Source organism: Rhinatrema bivittatum, chromosome 4, assembly GCF_901001135.1.
Source record: "Rhinatrema bivittatum chromosome 4, aRhiBiv1.1, whole genome shotgun sequence".
Taxonomy (NCBI): domain Eukaryota; kingdom Metazoa; phylum Chordata; class Amphibia; order Gymnophiona; family Rhinatrematidae; genus Rhinatrema; species Rhinatrema bivittatum.
Window position 1 is genome coordinate 355,759,569 of NC_042618.1, and position 23,456 is coordinate 355,783,024.

The window sequence follows — 23,456 nt, forward strand, 5'->3', positions numbered from 1 at the left end:
TTGTGGCTCAACAAAGTTGGGTTGTGCTCTGGCTGATCGGGCGATGAGGGCTCATCCAGCCAGGTATGTGCTAAAAAGCAACAGAGGGTCCCTGCTCCTTCTTCAGCATCACTTTGGGTTTCATGCCAGGGTGAAGATCCCTTCCTGCTCAGTGTGGGAACGGCAGGAATTTTGAATTCTCTTTCGGCATTTCTCACGCCATCGGGGGGTGGGTGGGAAGGGGATGTTCCTCCACGATTGTCCCTGGCGTTTTCAGCCTCCAGGGAAGATCAGGGAGCTTGGAGGGGGAAGTGTTTCCCATGCTGCTCGTCCCTGGTTCCTCTCTGGCTGGAGCCTCAAAGCCGTTTTCAGCTGAATTTGTGTTATAGCTGCATGAGGCTTATCTGGCCAAGCAGTAGGCAGAGTATTCTGGTTTGGATTCCTGGTCCCAGCGATTAGAGGGGGCGTGATGTGGGGCCCAAGCCAGATCATTCCATTAGAAAGTGGGGCCCAAGCCAGATCACTCCCTTAGAAAGTGCATTTCCCCCGTCCAGAGATTGTTGGGTCTTCCTTCGGGATCAGGATCAGGTGGGGATGAATCGGAGGATTCTGAGGATGCCCCATTTTGGGGGTAGGGGAGCCCTCCTGGCCATGACTTGCCAGAAGATCCAGTGGCAGGAGGTATGGGTCAAGGGGATGATCCAGAGAGAATCCTGCTCCCCGATGGGGATGATCTGAAGGTAGTCCATCTTTTTAGGAAGAAGGAACTAGGTCTGTGAATTCCTCAGGCTATTCAGGTGCTTGGGGACAAAATTTCTCAGGAGGATTCTGATTTGGAGAGTGTGGATCCAGTCCTGGCTGGGCTGCGGGGTCCCCCAAAGGCCTTCCCATATAACAAGTCTGTGAAGAAGCTGGTTGAGAGGGAGTGGGGAACTCCCGATTCAGGCTTAAAGCTGGGAAGAGCCATGGCAAAGCACTATCCATTGCCTGAGCAGACATTGGAGCTTTTCGTCCTTCCTAAGGTCGATGCTGTGGTTTCAGCAGTTACTAAGAAGATAACTCTTAGTGGTAGAATCCGTAGTGTTGAAGAACATGCAGGATCATAAATTGGAAGTACATCTCAAGAAGATTTTTGAGATTTCGGCCCTGAGTTTGCAAGCTGCTATTTGAACTAGTTTTATGAAGTGTGCTTGTCTGCGCTGGGTGCAGCAGATGCAAGAAATTCAGACGAAATCAGGCAAGGAGGTGGCAGGGCTGAGCATGTTGAGGCGGCAGTGGCTTACGGTGCGGATGCTTTGTATGACTTGGTTTGGATGTTGTCTCGGATTATGGTGTCTGCGGTTTCCGCTAGAAGGTTGCTCTGGTTGTGTAACTGGTCGACGGATGTATCTTCCAAGTCTCAGGGTCGCTGCCTTTTAAGGGCCAGCTGTTTGGTGAGGACCTGGAGCAGTTGATGGTCCTCAGGTTGCTGGAAGGCAAGAGATTTTTGCAGGTTCCCATTTTCGGGCATTAGGAGGTCTCATCCGGCAAGGGCAGCACCAGGTCCGCGAAAGCAGTTTTATCTTTGGGGCCAATCCTGGGGTCAGTCCTTTCAGGGCGCCAGGAGTTCGTTCTGAGGTGCTGCAGGTGATAGCGCAACCGGAGTTAAGTTCTCGCAACGAAGCAAGGCTGGTCCACTCCATCGTCCCTATTATAGGTACGGTTTTACGAGGAGTGGGCCACAATTACTCAGGACCAGTGGGTTCTCAGTGTGGTAAGAGATGGCTACGCTTTAGAACTTGCTTGTCCTGTCAGCAACTTGTATCTAGTTTCCCCTTGCGGCTCCTTAGACAAACAAGTGACAGTTCTGGAGACACTGGACCATGTGCGAAAGCTGGGGCGGTGATTCCAGTTCCCTGCGAGGAGCTAGGCATGGGAAGGTATTCCATTTGCTTCGTGGTTCCAAAGAAGGAGTCACTTTCTGACTGATTCTCAATTTGAAAAAGGTAAATGAGCGCTCAAGTATCGCGTTTCCATATGGAAACCCTAAGGTCGTGATAGTGACGGTATGCAAGGGACAGTTTCTGACGTGTTTGGATCTCATGGAAGTGTATTTGCACATTCCCATTCGTCCAGACTCTCAGCGTTTTCTGCGGTTCATGATTCTTGGTCAGCATTTTCAGTTTCAGGCCCTTCCTTTTTGGTTGGCCATGGCACCACCACCTTCACCAAGGTGATGATGGTGGTGGCGGCGGCAGCGGCTTTGTGTCAGAAAGCTGTTCTGGTGCATCCTTATCTGGACGACTGGCTTATCAGGGCGAAGTCGGAGGATTTTTGTCGCCAATCAGTTCATAAGGTTATCGGAATTCTCCAGTCACTCGGCTGGATAGTGAATTTGGCGAAGTCACTTGTGGCCGTCACCATCCCTGGAGTATCTGGGAGCTCGATTCAGCCCGCTAGAGGGCAAAGTGTACCTCACAGGGGAGTGTGTTCAGAAGCTGCAGGGGCAGATTCAGCTCTGGTTAGGGTTACCAGTGCCCAAGGTCTTGGATTATTTGCAAGTTCTGGGCTCTCTGGCTTCAACCCTGGAATTGGTGGTGTTGGCGTATGCTCATATGAGACCCTTATAAAGGGCTCTTTTGGCATGGTGGAACCCGGGATTGGAGGAGTTTCATCTTCATTTGCCGCTCGAGGGTGTTGCATGGGAGAGTCTATCCTGGTGGCTTCTAAGTTCCAATCTGGTTCAGGTATAGACCTCGAAGTTCTGGATTGGCTATTGGTTACTACCAATGCCAGTCTCTCTGGTTGGGGAGCAGTTTGTCAGCAGCAGTCGGCTCAGGATTGCTGGTCCGTGAAAGTCTGTTTGGTCTTATCAATCGATTAGAGACCAGAGCAGTCCCCTTAGCCTTACAGACTTTTCTGCCATTGGTGAGAGGTTGATCAGTGAGGGTCCTGTCGGACAATGCGATGATGGTAGCTTATATCAATCAGCAGGGAGAAACCAAGAGTTGGACAGTGGCCTTGGTGACTTAAGAATTGATTCTTTGGGTGGAGCAATACCTGGAGCAGATAGCATCACACATCGCCGGGGTCAAAAACGTTCAAGCGGATTACTTGAGTCGCAGAGTGTGTGTTCCAGGCGAGTGGGAGTTGTCAGACGGTGATGCAACTCATTCGTGAAAGGTGGGGCTCCCCCACGTGGATCTAATGGTGACTTGTCAGAATACCAAGGTGTTTCAATTTTTCAGTCAGAGAAGAGAGCACAGGGCTGAGGGCATCAATGCTCTAGTAATGCCTTGGCCTCGGGAGGTTCTGCTTTGTCTTTCCTCCTTGGCCGCTCATGGGTAAGGTGTTGTGTTGAATAGAAAGGCATCAGGACGAAGTGGTAGTGGTGGCTCCAGTGCCCACATCGGCTGTTGTTTGCGGATCTAATCAACTTGGCCATGGATTTCCCGATTCGCTTCAGTCACCTATTTTCAGAACAGGCCGCTCAATTTTGTCTAGCGACATAGCTTTTGAGAGGTGGCAGTAGAGACATAAGGGTTATCCTGAGGCAGTTATTGCTACGTTGTTGCAGGCCAGGAGAAAATCTACTAATCTTTTGTACATAAGGGTATGGCAGGTTTTTGAGTCCTGGTGTTGCTCTAACAGGGTTAGGCCTCTCAAATATTCAGTGCCTGACATTTTATCTTTTCTGCAAGAAGATTTGGTCAAGGGGTTGTCTCTGAGCTTGCTCAAGGTTCAAGTGACAGTTCTGGATTGTCTTTGAGGCAAAATAGAGGGTTCTACTATTTCGGCTCATCCAGATGTGGTTCAGTTTTTCCAGGGGACGAAGAATTTATGTCCGCAGGTACAGAGAGTTTGTCCATCCTGAAATCTTAATCTTGTCCTTTTGAACTGCTCAGAAGGGCTACTCTTAAGGTTGTTTTTCTGGTGGCCATATGTTCAGCTAGGAGAATATCTAAGTTGCAGGCTTTATCTTGCCATGATCCATTCCTTCAGATTTCTGATTCAGGGTGTCCTTGAGGACAGTACCTTCCTTTTTACCTAAAGTAGTGTCAGCGTTTCACTTGAATCAGACAGTGGAGCTTCCATCTTTTTCTGAGATGAACGCTTCCACGCCTCATACGAGGGAGCTCAAGTTGTTAGATGTGAGGAGAGCGTTGTTGAGATATCTCAAGGTAACTAATGACTTCAGAAGGTCTGATCACCTTTTTGTTCTGTGGAGCAGTCCAAACAGAGGTTTGCACAATGGCTTAAGGAGGCTATTGGTTCCACTTACATTACTAAGGGTCTTCCAGTTCCTGAAGTTTATGTACTCATTCTACACGTTCTCAGGCGGCCTTTTGGATGGAGGCTCAGCTAGTTTTTCCACAGGAGATTTGCAGGGCAGCAACTTGGAAGTCATTACATACTTTGCAAAGCACTATCGTCTGGATATGGGAGATACGGGGTCCCCATCTTTTGGCGAACGTATTCTGCGAGCGGGACTCTCCAGGTCCCATCCTGAGTAGGGAGCTTTGATACATCCCAGGAGACTGGAATGATCTGGGTACATACAGGGAAAGGAAAATTGGTTCTTACCTGCTAATTTTCGTTCCTGTAGTACCACAGATGAGTCCAGAACCTGTCCGATCTGTAGAGGAGGAGAGTCATCCATCCGCTCATTCTGTTTTTTATAGTATGGAATACAGGTTTGTTTAAAAATATATATATATATATTGGAATACAGGTTTGTTTAAAAAAAATATATATATATTTTTAAACAAACCTGTATTCCAAGATTTATTTTTTTTTTGAAAATTTTTGCTCCTTGGATTTTTGCTTGGGTACAGATTAATACTGAGGAACTGCAGGTGGCACATGTGATTAAGTAGCAGTGTCAGTAAAACTTTCTGTCTCCATCAGACTCAAAATTATTTAAAAAGGGCATAAAAACATGGCTATTTAAACAAGCCTACCAAGAGCTACTTACTTAACGATTTTGGACTACTGAATATATATCAAGGTAATGTATATATTTTGAATTTATTATCTATCCTCTAACTATACTGCCTCTCTATCAGTTTAAATTTTATGATTATTTAGCTTGCTATTTTATTTTGTTTAAATCTTTATTTTATTTATATTATAAAACTATTTACTTTCTTTTCTCTTTTGGAAATGCAAATATTTTTAAATTAATATTTATCTACTGTAAACCGGTTTGATACATTCGCATGAAAAATTCGGTATATAAAAATTATTAAATAAATAAATAAAATCTGCTGTCAGGGAGGCAAAACCCAGGAGTCTGGGCTGATCCTGTGGTACTACAGGAATGAAAATTAGCAGGTAAGAACCAATTTTCCTTTGCTGAAGATCATAAAGAGCAAAAGCCTGGAGACCAAAAGGAGCCTTTTCATATAGCAAAGAACAACAAAAAGGCTGAGATTGAAAATGAAGGGTAACAAGACAGTACCAAGAGCAGAGATATAGAGGAGGCAGGAAGATGATTACATTTAAGTATTAGTGTGAGGAGTTTAAAAATTAACTTTTTCTTATTTTTTTGGCTTCACTAGTCCAGACACCTGGGTTTTATCCCCACATCAAGCTGATGGAGGCAGAGAGGTCTTTTTTTTTTTTTTAATGACATCACTATTGTCTTATATTCTAACTACAGAATCCTGCTAATTCAGTATTTTCTGCTGCCAGCTAATGTGAAGAGCTTCTGATGGTGCAGCAGAATCTTTTCATAAATGATCACTCAGGAAATAAGTGCATCACGACTAATAAAATATATAACAAAATTGATGTGCAATGTGGAGTCACTGAACAATGGCGTTAATCAGTGTCTGACTAAAATCTAGCCATTTATACATTATAGATCCTAGGTACCAATCATTGTGATCCACAGTTGATAGCATTTAAAATATTTTAATGGAATTTTATAATATGCAATTAAATACCTGAGTGTGAGCCAGAAAGACTTCAAACAGATGCTACATTTCAAATTGATATCTTCATAGGGGGGCACTGCACAGTATTCATCTACAAATGCAGCACATTAGCTCAATAAATGTCAAGTGCCATATTGATTCCACATAAGATTGTGGTACCCAGACTGGATCTTTTCAAACCCAAGGGACTTGGTCTTTCATAGGAAAACAATTTCAGATCAATCTAATAGAACTAAAAACGATCAGATATGCACTGTCAACTTGCACGCACTTTCTCCAATAGAGAAGCATTCTAATTCAAACCGAGAACCAAGTGTTCATGTTCTGGATAAGCAGGGAAACATAAGGTAATGGACACTCTGCCAAGAAGGGAATGGGCAAACAAGCTGTCCTGCAAGCTGCTTATCTTCCAGGGATCTTCAGCATGTTGGTAGTTCCCTGTACGTACTCGGATCAGTCCAGACTCTGGGTTGTGCATCCTGCTCAGCAGATGGAGACAGACTAGAACTGAAAAATGCATCCCATAATAGGATAGACCCTCCCCTGCTCCCTTCAGTATTTGTCTCTCTCCCAGCAGATGCAGGCAGCTGAACCCCTGGTTCCCCTTCTCATCTCCTTGTCATTTCTCCATGGGGTTTTTTCTTTACGGATCAAGCAAGTATTAACCAGTGTTTAATTTTATAATTATTTGAAAGTTTTCTGGCTTTTTACTAGGAGACAGATTGTCTCCTCGCTCTGCTGGGGGTCCAGGGGGGCTGTGCCCCTTGAAATTACTTCAGCCTGGACTTCCTTTCCTGGTGACCTTTGGGGTGAAACTGGTGGTCCAGTCTCTCCCCCTTCACTAGCTGTACCACTTGCGCTTGGCATTTCTGCATTTATTTTCTGATTTAAAAAAAAAAAAGTAAAAATTGTTTTTTCAAAGTTAAAAGCAGAAAGAAGAGAGAGGTATTACTTGATTCATTTCAAGTCTTGCCCTTTTTTTCCCCATCGATAGCAGGGCTGAATTAGCCATGCTGTCATGGGATCTGTCAATCAGGTCCAGGAGGCAGAGTTTTACAAAGCAGAGATTTAGATTTTAGCTCTCTGCGGTTGCACATGTGTTCCCGCACAGGAAAGTAACAGATTCTCCTCAGTCTGTTTTTTCCGCGAGCGGTATCGCACGCGGGGCTGACTTCTCCTCAGCGTTTCATATTTTTCTTGAAATGTCAGAAAAGCCGGGGTTTAAACCCTGCATCTGTGGCAAGGTAATGTCTGTCACAGATGGCCATTACCGATGTTACCGATGCCTGGGACCAGAGCATAAATTACAAAATTGTGATTTTTGTGCTCGAATGTCCCCAAGAGCCCAAAAACAACGGGGCTACAGAATGCTTGAACTTTTCACTTTTTCCGAGCCATCGGAGGCTCATTCTTCACGGGTCCCTCATCAACAGCGGCTCCGTCACAAAAAAGAGCGTCGTTGTGGGATCCTCAACCCTCTAAGCTTGGAGGTAAGGACTTACCGAGCCGACATAGACCTTCGGATCCGAGAGGACCGAAAGAGCCTTGGCGATCGGCGCAGGAAACAACGGCGCCTAAAACTTTGGCGTCGAAGACTTATGCGCCTGAAGCACCTTCTGAGCCCAAATCACCATTGGCACACAACACTTCTGCATCCGAATCGACATCGGCGCACAAGATACCGGCGCGCACAGCACAGGAAACATGCGCATAAGGCACCGAAGACATCTGTGTGCACATCGCCGGAGACTTCTGCGCGCTTGGCGCTGAAAACAACGGTGCTGACACCATCTGCGCACATGGCGTCAATGACTTATGTGTACAAGTCGGTATATGCGCACAACTTAAAACAAACATCGGCGCACATGGCGCCGAAGACATTGGCGCACTCGACAGCACACAGTGGACTACAAAAGTCCAAACAAACATATCATTCAATACCACATGGGGTAAAACGAACACATCAGTCTCCAGATGTACCTCATTCCACCTCTTCAGACTCTAATCCTACAGAGGTGAAGTCAAGACAAATCAGACGATCACTGTTGGGAGATGGAACCCATACAAGGATCATCGTCACACCATCACCATAGACGATCACATCACTCACATCAAAAAGCGACGAAGACGAGAGATATCACCCAGACACTTGCAGATTTACACTGGCTCTCAATAGAGCAAAGAGTACAATTTAAAACACTATGCACAGTGCATAAACTAATAAATAACGAACATGCCGACTGGCTAAATACTGCACTACGATCACATGTCCCTCAAAGAAATCTCAGATCGGCCAATAGAGCTCTACTAACCATACCCTCAGTCAAAACAGCAAAGTTGACCCAAGTCAGAGAGAGAGCACTATCGTTGGCAGGACCTTTATTATGGAACTCATTTACCCCTGGAATTAAGACTAATGAAAGAATTAAAGCTCTTCAAAAAGGCTTAAAAACATGGCTCTTCAAAAAAGCATTTCACAGTGAGGTCGCTGAATAACAACACAAAAACAGCTGAAAGTCACTAGTAAAAATGCAGAGTTGCTTATTTTTTATTATTTTTCTCATATTTAAGTATTATATTAGAAAGACAGTATAAACATATGATTACGCTAACAATCATAAATGGTAACCACACCCATTCCCCATTTAGAGTATATTATTGATCTATGTAACCGTATAATACTGGCACCTTTTGGATAATTTAGAAACCAAACCAAACATATTTGTGCCTAACTGTAAACCGTTGTGATGGTGCACTACTAAACGACGGTATAGAAAAGTTTTTAAATAAATAAATAAAGATACATGGGCAGTGAGCCCTTCCACTTCTAGGTCATCTCACCCACGAAGTGTAGATTCCTTATCTCGTAGACAATTAATACAAATCACTTCCTCTGCTGCATCTACGTCCTCAGATAATTCTGTTAAGACCACAGAGGGCAAGATGAGGAACAAGTATGTTGTACCAACTGCTTCCTCTAAAATTCCTACCGTACCACCTAAGACAGGTGAACTACCAAAACAATCTGGTCGTTCAGCAATGCCTCCTCAGACGAAAGAGGCATTTTTTCAATTATCCCAATCATTGGCGGGGTTTTATGAAACTCTTCAATTATCCTTTAAGATGTCCAACAAACTATCAGTGAGTTCCCCTGAACACAGTATACATAATTCCAGAGAACCGTCGGTGGAGCCTCCGGCATCCCCAATGACAAAACGACCAATTTCACCAATTAAACAGCAAGATACCCCTATAGATTCTCTGTCTCCACAAACGTCCCCATTGTCATCTACTGGATTCCCATCGGATCCACAGGAACAACCACAGGAACCGTATTCTCCTCCAGAGGACCTGACATACCCAAAATTTTTAGAAAAATTGGGCACGATACTACATCTAGAGGTCCAAAAGGAAACAGACCCTAGATCAGAAACCTTTGGTCTTCTAAAGATTTTCGATGCTCCAGGACAACCAACATCTCTTCCACCACACGAATTATTACATACTGTCTTACAGAAGTCGTGGGAAACGCCTTATTCTCTATCAGCGGTTTCCAAGAAAACGGATATAAAATTCCGTATGCGAAAAAATCGCCTTACTCTATACCACAACTTCCACATGCTTCAATTGTGGTAGAGTCGGCAATGCAAAGATTCAAAAAAGCAAAGTTGCATGCCTCATATCCACCGGGCAAAGAGAACCAGTGTTTAGATGACTTTGGCAGGAAGATGTATCACAACTCAGTGTTGAATTGCCCGCATTATGCACCATCAATTCTATATGATACGATACCTATATGAGTGCATACAAGTCTTGAAAGGTATGCTTTCCTCGATGGCGGATCAAGTATCACCGCCTCTTCATGATATGGAGGAGTGTTCTCGACACCTTCTGCGATCGATATATGAGGCATTTGAAACATCTTCTAGGGTGTCTGCGACAGCCATCGCAGCTCGTAGGATGGCATGGTTATGCTCTAGTATGATACGAGAAGATTTACACAAGAAACTGACGAACCTTCCATGTACAGGAGACAACCTGTTCGGAGAACGGTTTCAAGAAACAGTTGAAAAATTAAAGGAGGAAGCTTTAGCAGTCCAATCCTTAACATCACAAATCTCACTACTCGACCACACGTCGTTATGTGGGATCTACACGTAGACAGTCCTATAACCGTAGGCCTTACGGGTCTTATCAATCCTTTTGTACACAGACGTATCCATCTTACCAGCGTCCTCCACCGCAACAAAACAACACGACTCAACGTATGGGTGAGCCACGTAACCAGAGGCAACAAACACAGCAACCGGTTACTGCAGTGAAATCAACGCCGTCTTTTTAATAACCCAGCCACCACCACTACATCAAGCACCACCTGGCAGAATTCATTTTTGCCTGGCAGCCTGGGAGAAAATAACAACCGATCAATGGGTTTTAGAGATAGTATGACATGGCTATCAACTCCAATTTACTACAAAACCCATATTACCTCACTTTTCCACTCTGAAGAGTCAAAGCTTCCAACCACAACTGGGGGAAAAGATTGCTCTGCTTCGCAAACAGCAGGCCATTCGAATTTTCCCGAAAACCCAAAAAGTGGGGTTTTATTCCCCATACTTCATACCCAAAATGTCGGGTGGCCTTCGCCCCATGTTAGATCTATGGGAGTTGAACAAATTCATGACCAAAGAGAAATTCAAGATGGTATCGTTAAAATCGATCTTACCTCTGATTCAACCCAACGACTGGATGTGTTCCATCAATCTGAAGGATGTGCACACACATATTCCAATCCATCCATCCTCTTGGCGTTACCTCTGCTTTCGCTACAGCCATCAACACTACCAGTACAAAGTTCTTCCTTTTGGACTATCGGCTGCACCCAGGGTTTTCACCAAATGCATGGTTGTGGTGGTGGCTCACCTCAGACAACAGGGTATGACCATCTTTCCATATCTGGACGATTGGCTAATAATAGCCTCAACCCCGGACATCTTACTCGATCACCTTCGACGAGTGATTCAGTGTTTACAGGAATTGGGGCTAGTGATCAACTTTCAAAAATCACATCTCCAACCAACACAGAGACTACAGTTTATAGGAGCAGGCCTGGACACTGTTCGCAACCGGGCATACCTCCCAACAGAACGAATAATACAAATATGTCAACTTCTCTACTCGTTGAACAACACTCAAAGACCGTCGGCAAGACAAATTTTGGTAGTCCTCGGCCACATGGTGGCGGCTATCTTCACAGTGCCCAACACTGTGCTACACATGAGACGCCTGCAATGGGGACTAAAACGTCAATGGAAACAACACTCACAACCATTGACACAGAAGCTATCGTTGACTTCCGAGATGAAACAGGACATAACATGGTGGCTCCTACACTCCACCCTATCCAAAGGAGCAGTATTCAGTCCTCCTCCTCACAACGCACTCTTAACCACAGATGCATCTCGCAAGGGATGGGGGAGCAAATCTAAAGATTTATGAAACACAAGGGTTATGGCAATTTCCGAGCAGACCCTGCAGATAAATTTATTAGAGCTCAGAGCAATTCGAAATGTGTTACAAGTGTTTCAAGATCACTTAAAGGGCTGCAGAGTCATGATCTACACAGACAATCAAGTGGCAATGTTTTATTTCAACAAGCAAGGAGGGTCCAGTTCATGGTCCCTTTGCAAGGAGACCCTGACAATCTTCAGACATGCTTACCAACATTGCATACATCTGCAAGCAACTTATCTACCAGGAGTAGCAAATACAAGAGCGGACAGGCTAAGTCGCATCTTTCATCTTCACGAATGGACACTCAATTAGGAGATAGCCCAAGGCATCTTCATGCAATGGGGGAACGCCCGAGATAGATCTCTTTGCAACAGAGATCAACGCTCAGGTTCCCAAATTCTGCTCGATACGACCAAGTCAGTTCAGGATTGCCCAGGATGCCTTCCTCATACCCTGGACGATAGGCCTCCTGTATGCCTTTCCTCCCATACCACTTATAACAAGAACAATTCAAAAGTGCATAACAGACAAGGCTCAACTGATACTGATAGCTCCAGCCTGGCCAAGACAACCGTGGTACAGTTTTCTTCTCCAACTGTCCATCACGGATCCCATTCGATTACCAAATCGCCCAGATCTTCTCTTTCAAGATCAAGGAACGCTTCTACACCCACTACACTCATCTCTCCATTTGACAGCATGGAGATTGAGAGGCTCCTTTTAACAGAACAGGGAGTTTCCACTTCGGCACATTCCATTTTGTTAGAACATAAGAAATTGCCATGCTGGGTCAGACCAAGGGTCCATCAAGCCCAGCATCCTGTTTCCAACAGAGGCCAAAACCAGGCCACAAGAACCTGGCAATTACCCAAACACTAAGAAGAACCCATGCTACTAATGCAATTAATAGCAGGAAACTCTCAACAAGGAAAAACTATACTTATAAATGGAAACGATACGCGACCTGGTGCACTTCTAACGGTGTACCACCATTAGACCGTTCCCCTGAGTTACTCATAGATTATCTACATACACTGTACATAGCTGGTCTTGCAACCTCATCCATTAGAGTTCATTTCGGCGCCATAGCAGCATATCACAGACCATTTAACAATGTTCCTATTTCCAATCACCCCTTACTATCTCGTTTCATCAAGGGGTTAACTCACCTTCGCCCTCCGATCTCCAAACTTCCAGTTCCGTGGAACCTCAACATAGTTCTTGAACAGCTTATGCTTTTCCCATTTGAGCCCATGGACTCGGCACATATTAAATACCTCACATGGAAGGTGGTGTTACTGGTTGCAGTAACCTCAGCACGACGAGTCAGTGAATTACAGGCCTTGGTCCATTATTCTCCGTATTTACAGTTTCATCACCAAAAAGCGGTTCTCCGAACTCGCCCATCCTTCCTACCAAAAGTGGTTTTTCAATTCCATCTCAATCAGGCCATAGAACTGCCCATCTTTTTCCCTAAACCTCATGCAAATGAAAGGGAAAAATTACTACATACACTAGATTGCAAAAGGGCTTTAGCATACTACAAAGAAAGAACAAACTCGGACTCCCGTGTTTTCTCAACTCTGTCTTTTTCGACCCGAAAGCGCCTGGACTACCGGTGGCTAAACGCACCATCTCCAGCTGGATAGCACAGTGCATCAAGTTCTGCTACAAAAAACAGAACCTAAAGCTACATTCTGTTCCCAAAGCTCAAAAGTTAGAGCAGTGGCAGCCTCCTTGGCACACCTTAAACATGTACAACCCATTGACATTTGTAAGGCAGCTACATGGTCATCGCTCCATACCTTCACATCGCACTACTGCCTTGATCAACAAGCAGCCACTGATGCGAAGATAGGGCATACAATCATGCAATCTCTATACTCTTCTACACTGTGAATGCCACACTGTTCATGATCACATACAAACATATATACCATAAACAACGTGATCGGGAGCTTGGGACTCCCATGACAGCATGGCTAATTCAGCCCTGCTATCGACGGGAAAAAGCAAGTTTGCTTACATAAGAACATAAGAAAATGCCATACTGGGTCAGACCAAGGGTCCATCAAGCCCAGCATCCTGTTTCCAACAGTGGCTAATCCAGGCCATAAGAACCTGGCAAGTACCCAAAAACTAAGTCTATTCCATGTTACCATTGCTAATGGCAAGTGGCTATTCTCTAAGTGAACTTAATAGCAAGTAATGGACTTCTCCTCCAAGAACTTATCCAATCCTTTTTTAAACACAGCTATACTAACTGCACTAACCACATCCTCTAGCAACAAATTCCAGAGTTTAATTGTGCGTTGAGTAAAAAAAAACTTTCTCCGATTAGTTTTAAATGTGCCCCATGCTAACTTCTTGGAGTGCCCCCTAGTCTTTCTACTATCCGAAAGAGTAAATAACCGATCCACATCTACCCGTTCTAGACCTCTCATGATTTTAAACATCTCTATCATATCCCCCCTCAGTCGTCTCTTCTCCAAGCTGAAAAGTCCTAACCTCTTTAGTCTTTCCTCATAGGGGAGTTGTTCCATTCCCCTTATCATTTTGGTAGCCCTTCTCTGTACCTTCTCCATCGCAATTATATCTTTTTTGAGATGCGGCGACCAGAATTGTACACAGTATTCAAGGTGCGGTCTCACCATGGAGCGATACAGAGGCATTATGACATTTTCCGTTTTATTCACCACGATGTTTCCGTAGATAGGATGAATTAGCCATGCTGACCCACCCTCCTCCCTGGCAGTCACTATCTTTCCGAACTACAGCTTAATCACAGACTGAGGAGAACCTGTTACTTTCCTGCGCGGGAACAAACGCGCAGCCGCAGAGAGCTAACATCTAAATCTCTGCTTTGTAAAGCTCCATCTCCCGGACCTGATTGACAGATCCCATGACAGCATGGCTAATTCATCCTGCTATCTACGGAAACACAGTTTACGGTAAGCAAACTTGCTTTTATTTCAATACCGTGGTCAGCTCCAGCAAGCAAGCAAGTTCAGCTCTGCCTATGCTTGTTTTTTCAGTACAGCTCCTAACGGCTCAGCTGTTATTTAATTCTACATTGTAACGTTCTTAGCTGATGCCTCGTTTGATTCAATGTACTGCCTGTGAAGAGCCTGTCACAAGCTCTCCCGAACAAGCTTGTGCTCCGGCTGTATACTCGGCGGAGAGTGTCACTCCTCAGCGCCTTTAACTTCAGAGTCTCGTGGTCGTGCTTCCCGCCGCGCAGGCAAAGCCATTCCCGACCCGAAAAACGGCGGGAGCAGCAGCCATCTGAGATCAGTCATCACTTCATGAAATGGAGCTGCACGGTGGAGGTGAGTCAGATTCTTTACATCTCCCTCCAGATTTGAGCCCTCCTCATTCTCCTCATGGGGTACTTGAGCTTCCTCCCCCCTCCCTCCCCCGGGAAGCCTAGGCCTGGTTTTTCTACAGAATTTATGCTGCTTATGCACAAATCCTATCTCGCCAGTCTGCAGGAAGAGGAAGATCCCCCCCTTCTGGACCTCCTCCACCTAAGGCCCCGCGGTTTTATTCTCCGCAGCCTAGGGAGACAGAGGGCCAGGAGTCCGTTCGGGTTAGAATGGTCCCCGGGGTCCTTGCACCCCCAGATCATCCGCAGCCTTCTTTGGTTCCTGATTCTGATCCGGATCCTGACCCTCTGCTCTCTGCTCCTCCTTTAGAGGGAGATGACACACTCTCCCCTTTAAGGGTCAGTTGTTTTTTGGGGAGGACCTTGAGCAGCTTATTAAGTCTTTGGGGGAAACTAAGTTTCATAAGCACCCAGAGGATCGCCTGAAACAATCAAAGTCCTCCTTTCTTTCACGCACTTGTTTTCGAGGACAGCGTCGATATAGTACCAGGACTCGTGGTTCCTTTACTAGGGGTAATGTGTCCAGAGCCTTTCCTTGGTCTCATTCTTTTCGAGGCTGTTGGCCCTTCCAAACCAGTAGCCAGCTTCACTCGGCCCCAAAGTCCACAATGAAATAAGGAAGGCTCATTCTTCCGTTCTAAACTTAGGTGGTCAACTGTCTCTGTTTCTCGAGGAATGGGTCAAGAGTACGACGGATCAGTGGGTTCTAGAGGTAATCGAAAAAGGCTACACATTAGAGTTTGCCTGGGACCTTCCGGATCTACACATGGTCTCCCCCTGCGGCCCTCGAAAGAGGCCGGCTGTGGTCTAGACCATAAAAAGACTACTGGAACTGGGAGCCATAGTCCCAGTCCCGATGGAAGAACAAGGGTCAGGCCAGTATTCCATCTACTTAGGGGGAATTTCTGGCCTCTCTCGACTTGACGGAGGCCTACTTCCACATTCCAATTCGCCACGAGCATCAGCGGTTCCTCCAATTCGAGATCCTGGTTCAACATTTCCAGTTCAGAGCGCTCCCCTTCGGCCTTGCCACAGCTCCGCCAACTTTCACCAAGGTCGTGGTGGTGGCGGCCTCCGTCGGGACGGCGTACTGGTCCATCCTTACCTAGACGATTGGCTCATCTGGGCCAAGTCGGAGTCACTTTGCAAGCTGGTGGTCAGCAAGGTCATGACTTGCCTCACCTCTCTCGGCTGGATAATCAACTTCCACAAGAGCAAACCCCAGCCCTCTCAGACCCTGGAATTCCTGGGAGCATGCCTCGACACTCAAGTCAGCAAGGTGTTCCTTTCGGACGCACGAGCGCTCAAACTCCAGGACCAAGTACTAACCTTGATCTCTCTTCCTCTGCCTACGGCCTGGGACTACCTGAAGGTCCTGGAGACCTTCTACCTCCAAGGCAGAACCAGGCTGGCAGCCCTGGTTCTGCCTTGGAGGAAGAAGGTCTCATGATTGGAGAGCATCAACCTGGTGTAGCAGGAAAGAATCCTGTAGCAAGGACCTGCTCTCCAGGTGATGCACTATCCTTTCGTACAGAGGATATCTCCCCAAGGCCTACTGCCCAGGAGGGAAGGGTTAGGTCGGCCGTCATAGTAGGTGATTCGATTATTAGGAATGTAGACAGCTGGGTGGCTGGTGGGCGTGAGGATCGCCTGGTAACATGCCTACCTGGTGCGAAGGTGGCGGACCTCACGCGTCACCTAGATAGGATTTTAGACAATGCTGGGGAGGAGCCGGCTGTTGTGGTACATGTGGGCACCGACATAGGAAAATATGGGAGGGAGGTTCTGGAAGCCAAATTTAGACTCTTAGGTAGAAAACTTAAATCCAGAACCTCCAGGGTAGCATTCTATGAAATGCTCCATGTTCCTCGCGCAAGTCACCAGAGGCAGGCAGAGCTCCGGAGTCTCAATGCGTGGATGAGACGATGGTGCAAGGAAGAGGGATACAGTTTTGTTAGGAACTGGGGAACCTTTTGGGGAAGGGGGAGTCACTTCCGAAGGGATGGGCTCCACCTTAATCAGGGTGGAACCAGACTGCTGGCACTAACCTTTAAAAAGGAGAGCGAGCAGCCTTTAAACTAGAACAAAGGGGAAAGCCGACAGTTGCTCAGTAGCGCATGGTTCGGAGCGAGGTATCTTCAAGGATACTAAGAATGCATTAGAATTAGGGCATCCCGACAGTGAGGTTCCAATAATAAGAAAAGTAGTCCAAGTAACTAAAAATTCACCTGAGCTAAAAAATTCTAACTTATCCCTTTCAATTAAAAAGCAGAATGAAAATACAAACAAAAAAACAAACTTTGAAATGTTTGTATGCTAATGCCAGAAGTCTAAGAAGTAAGATGGGAGAATTAGAATGTATAGCAGTGAATGATGACATAGACTTAATTGGCATCTCACAGACATGGTGGAAGGAGGACAACCAATGGGACAGTGCTATAACGGGGTACAAATTATATCGCAATGACAGAGAGGAGCACCCGGGAGGCGGTGTGGCGCTTTATGTCCGGGATGGCATAGGGTCCAACAGGATAAACATCCTGCACGAGACTAAATGCACAATTGAATCTATGGGTAGAAATCCCTTGTGTGTTGAGGAAGACTATAGTGATAGGAGTATACTACCGTCCACCTGGTCAAGATGGTGAGACTGACTGTGAAATGCTAAGAGAAATTAGGGAAGCTAACAAAATTGGTAGTGCGGTAATAATGGGAGACTTCAATTACCCCAATATTGACTGGGTAAATGTAACATCGGGACACGCTACAGAGATACAGTTCCTTGATGGAATAAATGGAACAATTGGTTCAGGAACTGACGAGAGAGGGAGCAATTTTAGATCTAATTCTCAGTGGAGCACAGGATTTGGTGAGAGAGGTAACGGTGGTGGGGCCGCTTGGCAATAGTGATCATAATATGATCAAATTTGAATTAACGACTGGAAGGGGGACAGTAAGCAAATCCACGGCTCTCGTGCTAAACATTCAAAAGGGAAACTTTGAGAAAAATAGTTAGAAAAAAACTGAAAAGAGCAGCTACAAAAGTAAAAAGGGGGGAAGAGGCGTGGTCATTGTTAAAAAATACCATCCAAGAAGCACAATCCAGATGTATTCCACACATTAAGAAAGGTGGAAAGCAGGCAAAACGATTACCGGCATGGCTAAAAGGGAAGGTGAAAGAAGCTATTTTAGCCAAAAGATTTTCATTCAAAAATTGGAAGAAGGATCCAACAGAGGAAAATAGGAAAATGCATAAATGTTGGCAAGTTAAATGTAAGACATTGATAAGACAAGCTAAGAGAGAATTTGAAAAGAAGTTGGCCATAGAGGCAAAAACTCACAGTAAAAACTTTTTAAAATATATACGAAGCAGAAAGCCTGTGAGGGAGTCAATTGGACTGTTAGATGATAGAGGGGTTAAAGGGGCACTTAGAGAAGATAAGGTCATCGCGGAAAGATTAAATGATTTCTTCGGTGTTTACTGAAGAGGATGTTGGGGAGGTTACCCGTATTGGAGAAGGTTTTCACGGGTAATGATTCAGATGGACTGAACCAAATCACGGTGAGCCTAGAAGATGTGGTAGACTTGATTGATAAACTGAAGAGTAGTAAATCACCTGGACCGGATGGTATACACCCCAGAGTTCTGAAGGAACTAAAAAATGAAATTTCAGACCTATTAGTAAAAATTTGTAATCTATCATTAAAATCATCCATTGTACCTGAAGACTGGAGGATAGCTAATGTAACCCCCATATTTAAAAAGGGCTCCAGGGGAGATCCGGGAAATTACAGACTGGTTAGCCTGACTTCAGTGCCAGGAAAAATAGTGGAAAGTGTTCTAAACATCAAAATACAGAACATATAGAAAGACATGGTTTAATGGAACAAAGTCAGCATGGCTTTACCCAAGGCAAGTCTTGCCTCACAAATCTGCTTCACTTTTTTGAAGGAGTTAATAAACATGTGGATAAAGGTGAACCGGTAGATGTAGTGTACTTGGATTTTCAGAAGGCATTTGACAAAGTTCCTCATGAGAGGCTTCTAGGAAAAGTAAAAAGTCATGGGATAGGTGGCGATGTCCTTTCGTGGATTACAAACTGGCTAAAAGACCGGAAACAGAGAGTAGGATTAAATGGACATTTTTCTCAGTGGAAGGGAGTGGGCAATGGAGTGCCTCAGGGATCTGTACTGGGACCCTTACTTTTGAATATATTTATAAATGATCTGGAAACAAATACGACAAGTGAGGTAATCAAATTTGCAGATGATACAAAATTGTTCAGAGTAGTTAAATCACAAGCAGATTGTGATAAATTGCAGGAAGACCTTGTGATGCTGGAAAATTGGGCATCTAAATGGCAGATGAAATTGAATGTGGACAAGTGCAAGGTGATGCATATAGGGAAAAATAACTCATGTTATAGTTACACAATGTTAGGTTCCATATTAGGTGCTACTGCCCAAGAAAGAGATCTAGGCGTTATAGTGGATAACACATTGAAATCATCAGTTCAGTGTGCTGTGGCAATCAAAAAAGCAAACAATGTTGGGAATTATTAGAAAGGGAATGGTGAATAAAACGGAAAATGTCATAATGCCTCTGTATCGCTTCATGGTGAGACCGCACCTTGAATATTGTGTACAATTCTGGTCGCCGCATCTCAAAAAAGATATAATTGCGATGGAGAAGGTACAGAGAAGAGCTACCAAAATGATAAAGGGAATGGAACAGCTCCCCTATGAGGAAAGAGTAAAGAGGTTAGGACTTTTCAGCTTGGAGAAGAGAAGGCTGAGGGGGGGGGGGGGGATATGACAGAGGTGTTTAGAATCATGAGAGGTCTAGAACGGGTAGATGTGAATCGTTTTTTTACTCTTTCGGATAATAGAAAGACTAGGGGGCACTCCATGAAGTTAGCATGGGGCACATTTAAAACTAATCGGAGAAAGTTCTTTTTCACTCAACGCACAATTAAACTCTGGAATTTGTTGCCAGAGGATGTGGTTAATGCAGTTAGTATAGCTATGTTTAAAAAAGGATTGGATAAGTTCTTGGAGGAGAAGTCCATTACCTGCTATTAATTGTTGAGTTAGATAATAACCACCGCTATTACTAGCTACGGTAACATGGAATAGACTTAGTTTTTGGGTACTTGCCAGGTTCTTATGGCCTGGATTGGCCACTGTTGGAAACAGGATGCTGGGCTTGATGGACCCTTGGTTTGACCCAGTATGGCATGTTCTTATGTTCCATGGCCTCCACTATTGATCTGGTCCCATGGGCATATGTGTCTGTTAGAGAAAGCTTTGCTATCCCGCTGGAAACCGGTATCGGACCCTTCTGCCGCTCCCCGAATCTATTGTCGCAGAACGGCAGTGGTGGCTCTCGCCTGCTCACCTGTTGAAGGGGGAGGGTCCCTCCAAACCCCAAAGTGGATCGTTGTCACAATGGACGCCAGCTTCTCCGGTTGGGGAGTGCTCTGCCAGACACAGTCTACACAGGGGAACTGGTCCCCCCCTTCCCCCCCGCTCCTTCGGATGGCAGGTTCTTAGAGCGGGACTGTTTCCGTCCCAACCTGTTTAGGGAAGCGTTGGTACAAATTATTTTCATTTACACAATTCTTTTTCATTTTTTCCACCCAAATTTCTTCTTTTCGTTTTTTAACACTTTTTCATTAGATCTGATTGTCTTCATTTTTACAGATACGTCTGTACTGCAGATGTTTTTTGAAATAAATTGAGATTTATTCAATGTGCTCTTATTTAAGAAACTATTTCCATTTTTTTATAAAAAAATATATATAGGTCTCTTATCGTTCAGTTATTTTAGATTGATGTTGGTCACATACTCTCTTCCTCATTTATCATTCTGGATGTTACTTTTTATGTATGTTAGTGATTTTTATATATTTATATATGTTCTATTTATTTATTTTTTATGTGAGGTTCTTAACATTATTTTACTATTTTTAGTTATTTATTTGGTGTTAAAAATGTTTTGTGTTTTATTGATTCATTTTATGATTTTTAATGTATTTATGATTTATTGCGTTCATATTTATGTTCATTTGGGCTATTTTTTTTTTTTTTTTTATTCTTTATTTATCTTTTAAACAATATACAAACAAAACATTTGTATGGGAAATTTCAGAGACATTTAGGAAATAAAAATAATTTTCCAACATACAATGAAAAATAGCTAATATCAAGTCTCTTAATACTTAGGAAATATCGGAGAGAAAGGAAATATACAAGGAGTGCACACGACATCTATCACAATTTGTGCCCAACTTCGCACCTAATTTTCTATTGTCCCAACATTCTCATCGGGTGGTCTCCTGCCAGACAGAAAAGCCCTCAATTGATCTGGTAGGAAGAAAATATATATATTCCTGGCCAGTTTGATGATGCACTTGCAGGGGTACCTCAATTTGAAGCTAGCCCCCAGTGCTATAGTCTCAGGTCTCATCTGCAAAAAATCTTTTCTACGCTGCTGAGTAGATTTTGCCAAATCCGGGTAAACACGAATGAGTCCCCCGCAGAATAATGTAGAAATATTTTTAAAGTAATTTCTCATTATCTTAGAGACATCACCTTCTTCATAGAAAGAAACAAAAAGAACAGCACGATCTATTATTTCTATATTTGAATTTTCTAGGTAATCGGTCAGATTTTGAAAACCTGACCCTTGTTGTGGAACCGTTAAAGGAGTGCTTGTTCTTTTCGGAAGAAAAAATATTTTTTTAACCGGTGGTATCTCTTGTTGGGGAATCTTCAAGGCTTCCGAAATATATTTCTTAAAAGATAGCAGAGGGATTTCCCCCATTATGATCGGAAAGTTCAGAAATCTCAGATTTAAATGTCTCACATGATTCTCAATGGATTCTAGCCTTCTCAATGTAGACATCCTTTCTGATATTATTGAGGCATTTGTATTCTGAAGGCTTTTAATATCGTCAGTTATTTGTTTAATTGAGTTATCTTGTTCAATAAATTTCTGTCGTGTATCTCTTTCCAGCAGACCAAATTTGGTCGAAATATTTTCAAGTTGCAGAGCTTGATTGTCTAGTTTAACCAACATCCCATTCATGAGATCCCAGATATTGTCGAGGGTTATTTTCGCCGGCTTAACAAATTGCTGGGTGAGAGATTTTCTTACCCCGCTTCTTGCTCCTTCGCCTGGCTCCCCGTTGTTCTGGAGGTAGACGCCGCCATTTCCCCCTCACTTCCTGGCGTCTCAGCCACACGAGTTTGCAGGACTCCTCCGGGATCACCAGCCTTTAGGGCGTCTTCTGGGCCACCCTGCTGAGTTATCTTCACCTCTTGGGTATGTATCTCAGCACCTCCGGTGCCATCCAGGGGCAAAGCTCGAGCCGGCGTTTTGGGATCCGGGGGGGTTAGTGAAAGTTCCCCGGGAGAATAAGGCTCTCCTCTCGCCAAAACTCCAATGGGGCTAACCTCCCCCACTTCTGGTGCGGTCGCAGCGAAGTCTGTTATTAGCCGTTGTCCGGTTGCAAGGTCTGGGTCGGGTGGAAATACCCGGACCTTGCCCTTTCTTTTATGAGGCATTTCGGAGAGAAATATCGCTAAAGAAGCTTAGTATAGGCAATAAGAAATACGGAGCTCGCGGCTATGCTCCCGCTCAGGGCGCCATCTTGTTTTCTCTCCCATTTGGGCTATTTTAACTGATAATACACGTCTCCACCAATTAAAGATTTGAAAAAGGCCCTTGGGCATCAACTCTTTTGTTGTTTCCTCACGGCATTGTTTGATTGCCTACCTTGCTGTTTCTGAGTCAGGCCTGGCCACATTTTCAGTAAGAGTACACTTCAGCGCCATAGCAACTTCCCATATTCAAGTTGACAGCATATATTGACTCATCTCCTGGTATCTAGATTTATGAAAGGCTTGTGACAAATTAAACCTTTCATGCAGAAACCACCTATTACATGGAATCTGAATGTTCTATCTAATTAATGAGACCTCCCTTTGAACCTTTAGATAGTGCTCAAGTTTTTAACTTGGAAATTAGTATTTCTTGTGGCAGTAACATCAGCCAGAAGAGTCAGCAATAGTTTATTGCTGACTCTTCTATAATGATCTTTAGGCAATAGTTCATTATCTACCATATACGCATTTTTTTCACAACAGGATGGTGTTCCGTACCCACTCAAAATTTCTTCCGAAATTAGTATCAGTTTTCCATATTAATCAGGCTGTCACATTACCTACCTTCTTCCTGAGGCCACTTGCTCATTAACATGAGAGAGCCCTTCATACCCTAGACTACAAAAGGGCCATAACCTACTATAAGAGAAGAACTTGGCTACATAGTCAGGCTTTGCATTCTTTTGTATCTTATGATCCTAATATATAGGTCTTGGTAGTCACCAAACAAACATTGTCTAACTCGGGGATCAGCAATTTTCAATGGCATGGCTGAATAAAAGCTTAGCTGACACTCCAGCCACTGCTGCTGCTCCTATACAAACAGAAAGCCCCATGCCAGCAGCAGGAGTTCCATTTAATCGAACATCATCTGCTTCCACGGAGCCAGTCTTATGGTTCTTATCACGAGACTGGATCAGCAGGATCAGGAAATAACATTTGATTAAATGCGACTCTTGCTGCAGCCTGCCCCGTAACTCAGCCAGCCGTTT

The 23,456-nt window shown here is 44.4% G+C and overlaps 1 protein-coding gene across 2 annotated transcripts in view; it reads left to right on the plus strand.

Annotated features, from left to right (window-relative positions):
• Positions 1-23,456, plus strand: part of ATAD5 (ATPase family AAA domain containing 5) — a 259,487-nt gene that overhangs the window by 114,010 nt on the left and 122,021 nt on the right. The gene's annotated exons all lie outside the window — the stretch shown is intronic.